Consider the following 9,479-nt stretch of genomic DNA (forward strand, 5'->3'; position numbering starts at 1 on the left):
GCTTTTTTGTGGAGAATTTTTTTTTACTCCGGCCGAACTTTCCATTGAATAAAAAGATTGCCGCAGTTCATTGAAAGTGAAATGCCCATTTTTGCTGAAAAAAGGGCAAAACAAGATGATTTTGTATTTCAAAAATTTTATAAATCATTTGCATTTCAATTTCAACAGATGTTTAGTTTTATACACGTGCGTTTTTTTCGACTAATCTAAATGACTGGTTTCGAATTGTGGCTCTTTTTCCTTTTTCCCCCCACCTCACACGACCTTCAAAATATTAGTGTAACGAGTGGTTTTACGAGGTTGAATATGAAGACCAAATATGTTTGTCGTGGCCTTATCAGTCCGTATGTAATTTTTCATAGCAATCGGATAAAGTAGTCAACAAATTTACATGTAAAAATTTGCAGGGGGAAAGGAAAAAGAGCCCGAATGGTTTCAGCTTTTTATGAAATTAAAAAACCAGGCCACAAAAGCTATTGAGGCACTGCATGATGCGCTGAGGATAAAGAAACTGAGGCATATAACTGGTTATTGTGGGAAACAAAACTTGCATAACATTCCTCAGTATGTTTACAAACAGCAAAAGACAATGAAAATCATGGCAAATTTTAATAGTGAAAAACCTTCAAATGGCAATTTTTAGTAGCAAAAAAATGCAACTTTTGTTGCTTTTAAAATCTAATACTAGGTTTATCTGCAAGCGATTATCAACAGAGTCGTTTTTGTCAGTGTTTTTGCAGCGTGTATATGGGAATGAATAAGTGACTGTTGTTTCGGCTTAACGCAGATGGACATCACAATTAGCTTAATTGTCGCCTCATTTAGTTTAAAACGTGTAGAATAAAATCAACTGATTGTGGTGGGCTTTAGATACAAGACAGTTTATTGTAATGAGTGAAGTTTTTACCATCAATTGTAACTTTGACGGGTTGAGAACACAAACCAGTCTTTTTGACCAAAAACTTCTAGAAAAAAACTCATCGTAACAACCGCTATCTGAAAGAATCGATCACAATATAATTAAACCCTCCAACTGTGATCTACAGAACATTTAGCCCAAAAATAGCCATTCGATTGCCATCTTGAATGTCTTCTCACTAAAAATAACACTCTAACAGGGTGAGGTTTCTCCTTATAAGGTACGTCAAAACTTCAACCAATTCGTCTTCATCCTAATTACAAAAAAATCTTAGATGCCTCGGTATTAGAAAAAAAAACAGATCTGTCGTGGATTAGTCGATGTTGCATTGAGTTTTTAACTCCCAGCCTTGATTTTTACTGAATCATTTGTTAATATCTGATCAAAATTGGAACAAAGTTTAAAGTTTTTTTAAATACGCATAAAAAATAGAAATTTGTTTGTTTTTTTTTTGTTTTTGTGGTGAAAACGTTTTAGACTCATTGAACAATGACTGGCAATTTAAGTAAAACAAAAAACTAATAGTTCCCTTTTTACTGTTTTGCCATGTGCCATGTGAGCGGAATGCCCAATATTTTGACACAAAATTGTACAGGCAAGTGTTATACCGTAAAACAAACAGTTAAGCAGGGGATCTGGGGTGTTATTCCAGATTGTGATTTGCGCTCAAAGTAGAAGCAAGACAACAAAAGTTCCGTACTAAGAAGTCATACTTTCGACAGAATCTTTAGTCTATGAAGGAAAGAGCTACACAACTTTTACTTCTCACACAGAATTTTAGCTATTTTGAACGAGAATGATAAGCAGCATGAAGTGCTGAATCGCTAGAAATTTTTGTCTTCCCCGCTACCTGTTGGCTATTTTTTAGAAAAAATAACTGGCACAAAGTTCTTATGTATATTACTTATGCAGGGATCGCTAAAGATTATATTCGACTCCGAAATCGAAATAAATTATAAGTTCAAAACCTTGTAATTTCCTTTTTCGCGTAGCTCCTTGCCACCTAATTTTTTCACCGTCGCTACTGATTCACGGTATCACTTTAACTCGATCTTTCCGAAAAGATTCTTTCGAAATTCAAGCTCACTGCGAAATTTACGGTGGAGTTTCCTTGGAAATCCAAATTCGTTTTTTTTACCCAAATTTTAATGAGTTATGAAATTTTTTGTGGAAAAAATCAATATAGCGTTATAATAGAGCTCTAAAATGCAAATCAGTCAATCCACAGTAAACTCAATTGATAACTTTGATTTCTTTAAGCAAAACTCTGAACTTTCATTTGGAAAGACCATGATAAGGCTAGAATTTTTTCGTTAAAAAATACACTTTATCTAAAAAATAAGCTCATCTAAAACTTGAACTAAACGCTAAAGCGGCAAGACGTTGGCTAAAAGGTTCAAAAATTTTTGTCTTCTGTAAAAACAAAGTCTTCAGTCGAACAACTTTTTAGTTGACAGGATAGTAACCTGGAGTCTTGTATTAATCAAACTACAATAAATAGTAATTCTTAACAGAGTAAAATTTCTGCAACACTTAAAATCATTGTGTTCATTTCTAGTTCTGAGAATACACAAAACTTTAGGGTGATGAATTCTTCAGACCAAAACATAGGAAACAAAAAAGTTGGGAGAAAAAAAACGGATCCAAAAATTTCAATTTGAAAAAAAATTTTGTAAGAAAAATTTCACAACAAAAAACAAGGGGAAAACACCGTCCAAAACCTCCAGACTTTATCAGCCTCATATAGTTAATGGAGCCTTGTTTAAAAAAAATCTCTAAAATCAGTAATTGGTTAAAGTTTGTGACAAAATCCAAAAAGCAATATGTTATTAATGTTTTCAGTGGTTGAAATTTTTTTTTACAAAGTTGGGTTCATGAGAATTTCAAAGATAAGATTAACCTAAACAGTTTCATACATAACGGGCTGAAAAATTGATGCTCTTGGGTGGAGAAAACAAGTCACTCTATCCCCATGTTGAGTTTTTCTTATGTTTTGGCTCCTATCTCTGATGTGGCAATGAACAATCCTTATGCAGGGTGAAGATTGTATGCCCCCTTTACGTTTTTTCAAAAAACACCCATTTAATCCTAATCTGAATTTCAAAAAAAAAAATCAAAAAAAAACTTTCAAAAGAATTTTCAAAAAAAAATGTTTTGGTATTACAAAATAAAAACAACAGATCTACGTGTTATCATATTCAGACTAACTTTAAGTGTATGAGTTGATTTTGATTGAATTTTCAACTCCCGGCCGTAACATTTTTTGATTCAGCAGTTACTTTTTAAGAAAAGTTGAAGCAAAAATTGAATTCTTTTGAAATACAAAGAAAAAAGTTTTTTTTTAAGTTTTTATAATTTGCTTAAACTATTGAGAAGAAAGTTTCATTTTTTTCTTATGGTATCTGGAACCTATCTGTCGAAACAAGCCCGAACGAACTTATAATATGACAACCGGATATGAAGAACAAATAGATCAAAATACAATATTTTTTTTCATGGAAACGCTATATATATTAAAAATGAATTTGAAAAAAAGTTAAGTTTAAAAATTACAAAGCAACATACTGGAAAAACTTACGGCAAATTGAGCTGAGTTGCAACTCAGTTTATCGGAGTTGTTTTGTTACAAAAAAATTGCTCAGTTTTAAAATTCGAGATTTAGACCAAACAATTTAGCAGACTTGTTAATCAATGTCACAACCTAACTGCTCGTTACCTAAACTATTTGCTGCATGTTTTGAGTGTACTATATGATGTAAGCATGATAGTCATTTCTAATTTCGACTAGATCAATATGTGGACTGATTAAGTTTTTTAGCTGGAAAAAATCAGAATAAATCTTTTTTTTTTTCGGAAAATTAATTTTAGATATTTGTTTTTTCTTCTCGTTGAAGTTTTATCAGTCTGGAAAGTTATTTCATTTTCCGGCTTTTATACAATGGTGATTTTAAAAATTCAATTACAAGTAGAATTTTTGTTGATTAAGTAAATCAGTAACAAGTAACGCCATAGGTGACCGACTGGCATATACTGAAGCCTTTTCGACGTAAGTCAAAGTCTTATAAGGAATTCCATGATAGACATAGTGTGATTCAAAAATTCTTTTTTCATGTTGCATTTCCAAAAAAGTATTACCTTCTTTCTCTGACACGCTGTTACTGAAAAATAAAAACTTATTCATTTTTTTCAAAAACTGACACAGTATTTTAGAGAACTTAACTGTAAGCTGAACGAACTTTCTGTGTTATTAAACAGTATTAAATGTTAACTTTTTGTCACATTGGCGTTAACTACGAAAATTTATAAGACTCCTTTTTAAACTCCCTCTTGATGCGAGCTTTGAGGATCGAATTAGTTTTTGAGGATATAAATAAATGTAAAAAAAAACGATGAACCTTAAGTGTTTTAACTATTTCAATCCAGCCCATTGATACTTACTGAGATATTGATTGATAAATCCACAACTATCAAGCAAATCTTTCAAATTCGTGCTGAGATAATGTTTTCAGTGTTCCCGATTATCATCAACTTCTCCCAAACTTACGAAACTTCCCGCATCTTTTTTTTATTGAAGAAAGAGATCAACAAAATCTCATCGTAAAATGTTCTCCTTGAAGGCCATCTGAAAAGCTTTCAATAATCCTCTTATTCGTTCTCGTTTGAAAACCTTACATCTGATTTATTTTATTTGGTAAAATTATAAATAGCAAACACACCAAATGCGAGCTTTGAGGATCGAATTAGCTTTTGAGGATATAAATAAATGTAAAAAAAAACGATGATCCTCTATATCAATTAGCAAAACCCTAAGTGATTTAACTATTTCAATCCAGCCCATTGATACTTGCTGAGATATTGATTAATAAATCCACAATTATCAAGCAAATCTTTGAAATTCCTGCTGAGATAATGTTTTCAGTGTTCCCGATTATCATCATTTTCTCCCAAACTTACAAAATTTCCCGCATCTTTTTTTATTGAAGAAAGATATCAACAAAATCTCATCGTAAAATGTTCTCCTTGAAGGCCATCTGAAAAGCTTTCAATAATCCTTTTAATCGTTCTCGTTTGAAAACCTTACATCTGAGTTATTTTATTTGCTAAAATTATAAATAGCAAACAAACCAAATGACTGGGAGAGTAAGTATTCTTTCAAGATCAAAACCAAACTAGATTTAGAGAAAAAAATTCTTAAATTTAAAGAAAAAACGCAAAAAACGCTTTGAGTCACTCAGTTTTAGTTTTCAACTCTTGTGTGGATAAAACTAAGTATTATACCAATCAGCTGAAGGTCCACATGCTGTGCCTAATTCGGGGGACTTGCGGTGCCTACGCTGTGCCTAATCAATTAGCCGCCGCATAAACCAAACTTAGCTCCTTAATTTCAAAAGATCAAGAAATCAGTTTCTTAACCATTTTCCAAAGAGTACCGGTGGCGCTAAGTAGATCCATAAAAATTAGCGCCAATTTTTGAGGACCACCTCGGACGGATTTACCCAACACAGCCAAAAACTGCTGGTTGACGTCGGATTGTTTTTAATTCTATTTATCGGATTGATCCTATTTTAATCTATCTAGAATCCGGTACAAAGAGATAATTAGGTTTTGTTTTATACAATTAATGATACCTATATGTTTAACATGATAGCAAAACAACCTACTTTTTTCACAAACTTTTTTTTTCACAAGGAAACTGTTTTCAAAAAATTTTTTTCTCTTTAGCTATTGCGAGCAGTATTTCACTCCCAAAACTTGAATTCTGTTTTTGCGTGAAAGAGGAAAAATAGCAAAAATTAGCGAAATAGCAAAAATTAGCGAAAAAGAAGATAATTCAAGTTGCAACAGGCAGTTTTAATTGAATGAAATTCTTACAGAGAGCGTGGTGCGCTTATCCAAAGAAGAAACATGGGAGGGATACTGATCTAACCAATGCTATTTTAAAAAATGATTCAAATAATCTTTCAATATTGACACTATGGAAATGAGAAAAGAATGAAACAAAAAAATCGATGTGTTTTTAATAAACTTTCTTAAAATGATATTCTACCAGTAGTCTTTTTAAATATCTATCACCGAGATATAGGACTGCGTAAAAAGTTTGTGCTATGTTACTTTATTTTCCACCGGCTTGATATTCAGCAGGTCTACGAGCTGTTGGAAAAAAATTGAAACTTGAAAAACGTAGAATTACTACAATGGACTTGAAAATCAATCACCAGGTTTATCTGACTGCAAATAAAACCTAACCCAAAAATTCAGCTAAAAAAATTCTCCAGCTGCAAGTTCTTTGATGTTCATTTCTGGTAGAAAAATACAAACTCTGACGCTGCCATCAAACTTAGACAATATAGAGGTCTGATTGGCATAAACCATTCTTCATTGGAAAAATAATTGGTTTTTTCAAAATCTTACGAGTTGATGCAATTTGTTTTGATGCCGCGGAACATATCTACGAAGCACATAACACTAGTCCAATCTTTTCTGCCACGCAGCACTGAAAGTGTATGAACAACCTGATTGATCATTTGAGTGGTAAACATTTCTGTTTATTTGTCACATTGACACAAAACCAAGTTTTTATCAATTAATAGAAAATTGAATGGAAAATCAGTCGTGCTATCTTTCGAAGGTCTTCGCTGTTGGAAAAATAAATTTAAAGACAAAGAATTGGCCATTGCATTTTTTGATTGTTCTATAGTGATTTTCTTTTTTTTCTTCCTCCAGTCAACTTCAATCTTTTTTTTAACTTGAGCAAAAACTTTAACTTACTTACTGGCATAAGAAACTACTCTGAAAACGGTGATTAATTAACTTTGCCCCTAAATCAAACTAATCAAAATTTTAGTTTTAGAAAAATTTACGCAGAGTTTTCCGATAAAAAATAAAAGCAAGGTGCAAGGTACTTGGACAAAAAATGGAGAACCTTGATAATTTGGTTTGCACGAGTATTCACATCTCTCATTTCCAAAATTAGCCAAGTTGCAAAAAATTTTTACCTCATTTTATTTCTAGCAACCACGGCGCCCTGAAAAAAAGCAAGTTTTACAATGGATGGCTGCTGAAGAATGAGCAACAGTGAGAAACTAGCAGAAGCGGAGAATATCCTATCTTCAAATTCAGTGTTATGTGCTTGAATGACTTCACAGAGATACATATAAGTATCATAGACAAAAATAAAGTGAAATGAATGCCGCGGTCAAGTGCTGCAGGGGAAAGAACAAATCATACTATCTAAAGAAGAGTTGACTACTTTGAGTTGGTTTTTCCCGATGGTTGACCAGTTCATCTCTTTTCAAAGATTCAAGCCTATTCAAAATAAAAGCCGGAAAAGGAGGAGTTTAGGTTTTCAAGCTAGTCTTAGTACCCGAATGTCAACACGGAGTTCAAATGGAACTCAGCAAATCTGACTCAACTGAAGAAACTGAAGAAACAGAGTTTACTTAAAAAATTATATCATGCAAAAACTGAAAAAGTCCCACCTGACTATGAATCGGAAATGCATGACAATGATTATTATAGTTTCAATAGTTACAAGTTATGCTCGATCCGAGTTTCTACGCTGTTCATAAGCACAGATAGAAAATGACAATTGCTCTTTCCACAGGACAAAACGGTTGACATGAACTTGATGCAACTGTAGTAGTCATTTTTGTTTATAATCAAGGTTAAACCAAACAAAATTCCAGGAAAAATTTGTTCTAATGCCGCTGTTCCTAGATTAGAAGTGGTTTATAGGTTTCAAGTGATTTTAATCCTATTCGGACTAAGTTTATGATCTAAAAAGACTCTTTGACGCAACTAAAGTGAGAAGAAAGTTTAACTTGGTTTTGAAAATTGTCTGGTTGAGTTGGATGCATATTACCAAGCCCAACGGTGTGAATAAAATTCTCTCTCAAGCTTTGAAGAATACTTTATTTTTACAAAGATATTTGACCTACAGAAAAGCTTAACGCTCACAGTATTCCACCAGGTTTCGTAAAATTTCTTGGAGTTGATTGTTTGAGAAACCTTGAAATTATTTTACTGGTGTTTGATGACACATGGGTGGAAAAATTTAATGATACAAAACTGTTACTAGCATCGAAAGAATGTCATCAGGATCAAGATGTTATTGATGATAAGCCAAACTAACTCCAGCAAAGCCGATGGTCACGAACTATTGTTTTGAACGTTTTTATTCAAATCACTCTGTGATATTCAGCATCTTGCTCATCTCGGATGAAAAATTTTCTCTAACTTTCTTACAAAGTTTTTATTTAATTGCAACAAAAGACACCTTCAGACACCTCCTAACATTGGATTGTCGTAGATAATGATGAAACAAATTTCCCGGGGCACTTCAGTTTTCTAGTTACCAATATATAAGGCACATATGACACCAGCCCGAAATGAAGTAATGCTGATCTAATCATTTGTACTTAAAAAAACTGGTTCAATTACTTTTTTGACATTGACACTATGATGATGAGAAAGGAATGAAATAAAAAAAATTCGCCTTGGTTTAAAAAGAATTCAAAAAGTTATATTCTACCAGTAGTTTATCTAAATATCTAACACTGGAAAATAGGACTGCGTAAAAAGTATATGCTATGTTACTTTATTTTCCACCGGCTTGAGATTCAGCAGGTCTACGAGCTGTTGGAAAAAAATTGAAACTTGAAAAACGTAGAATTACTACAATGGACTTGAAAATCAATCACCAGGTTTATCTGACTGCAAATAAAACCTAACCCAAAAATTCAGCTAAAAAAATTCTCCAGCTGCAAGTTCTTTGATGTTCATTTCTGGTAGAAAGATACAAACTCTGACGCTGCCATCAAACTTAGACAATATAGAGGTCTGATTGGCATAAACCATTCTTCATTGGAAAAATAATTGGTTTTTTCAAAATCTTACGAGTTGATGCAATTTGTTTTGATGCCGCGGAACATATCTACGAAGCACATAACACTAGTCCAATCTTTACTGCCACGCAGCACTGAAAGTGTATGAACAACCTGATCGATCATTTGAGTGGTAAACATTTCTGTTTATTTGTCACATTGACACAAAACCAAGTTTTTATCAATTAATAGAAAATTGAAGGGAAAATCAGTCGTGCTATCTTTCGAAGGTCTTCGCTGTTGGAAAAATAAATTTAAAGACAAAGAATTGGCCATTGCATTTTTTGATTGTTCTATAGTGATTTTCTTTTTTTTCTTCCTCCAGTCAACTTCAATCTTTTTTTAACTTGAGCAAAAACTTTAACTTACTTACTGGCATAGAAACTACTCTGAAAACGGTGATTAATTAACTTTGCCCCTAAATCAAACTAATCAAAATTTTGGTTTTAGAAAAATTTACGCAGAGTTTTCAGATAAAAAATAAAAGCAAGGTGCAAGGTACTTGGACAAAAAATAGAGAACCTTGATAATTTGATTTGCAAGAGTATTCAGATCTCTCATTTCCAAAATTAGCCAAGTTGCAAAAAATTTTTACCTCATTTTATTTCTAGCAACCACGGCGCCCTGAAAAAAAGCAAGTTTTACAATGGATGGCTGCTGAAGAATGAGCAACAGTG

The sequence above is a fragment of the Symsagittifera roscoffensis genome, unplaced genomic scaffold, assembly GCF_963678635.1.
Source record: "Symsagittifera roscoffensis unplaced genomic scaffold, txSymRosc1.1 SCAFFOLD_458, whole genome shotgun sequence".
NCBI lineage: Eukaryota > Metazoa > Xenacoelomorpha > Acoela > Convolutidae > Symsagittifera > Symsagittifera roscoffensis.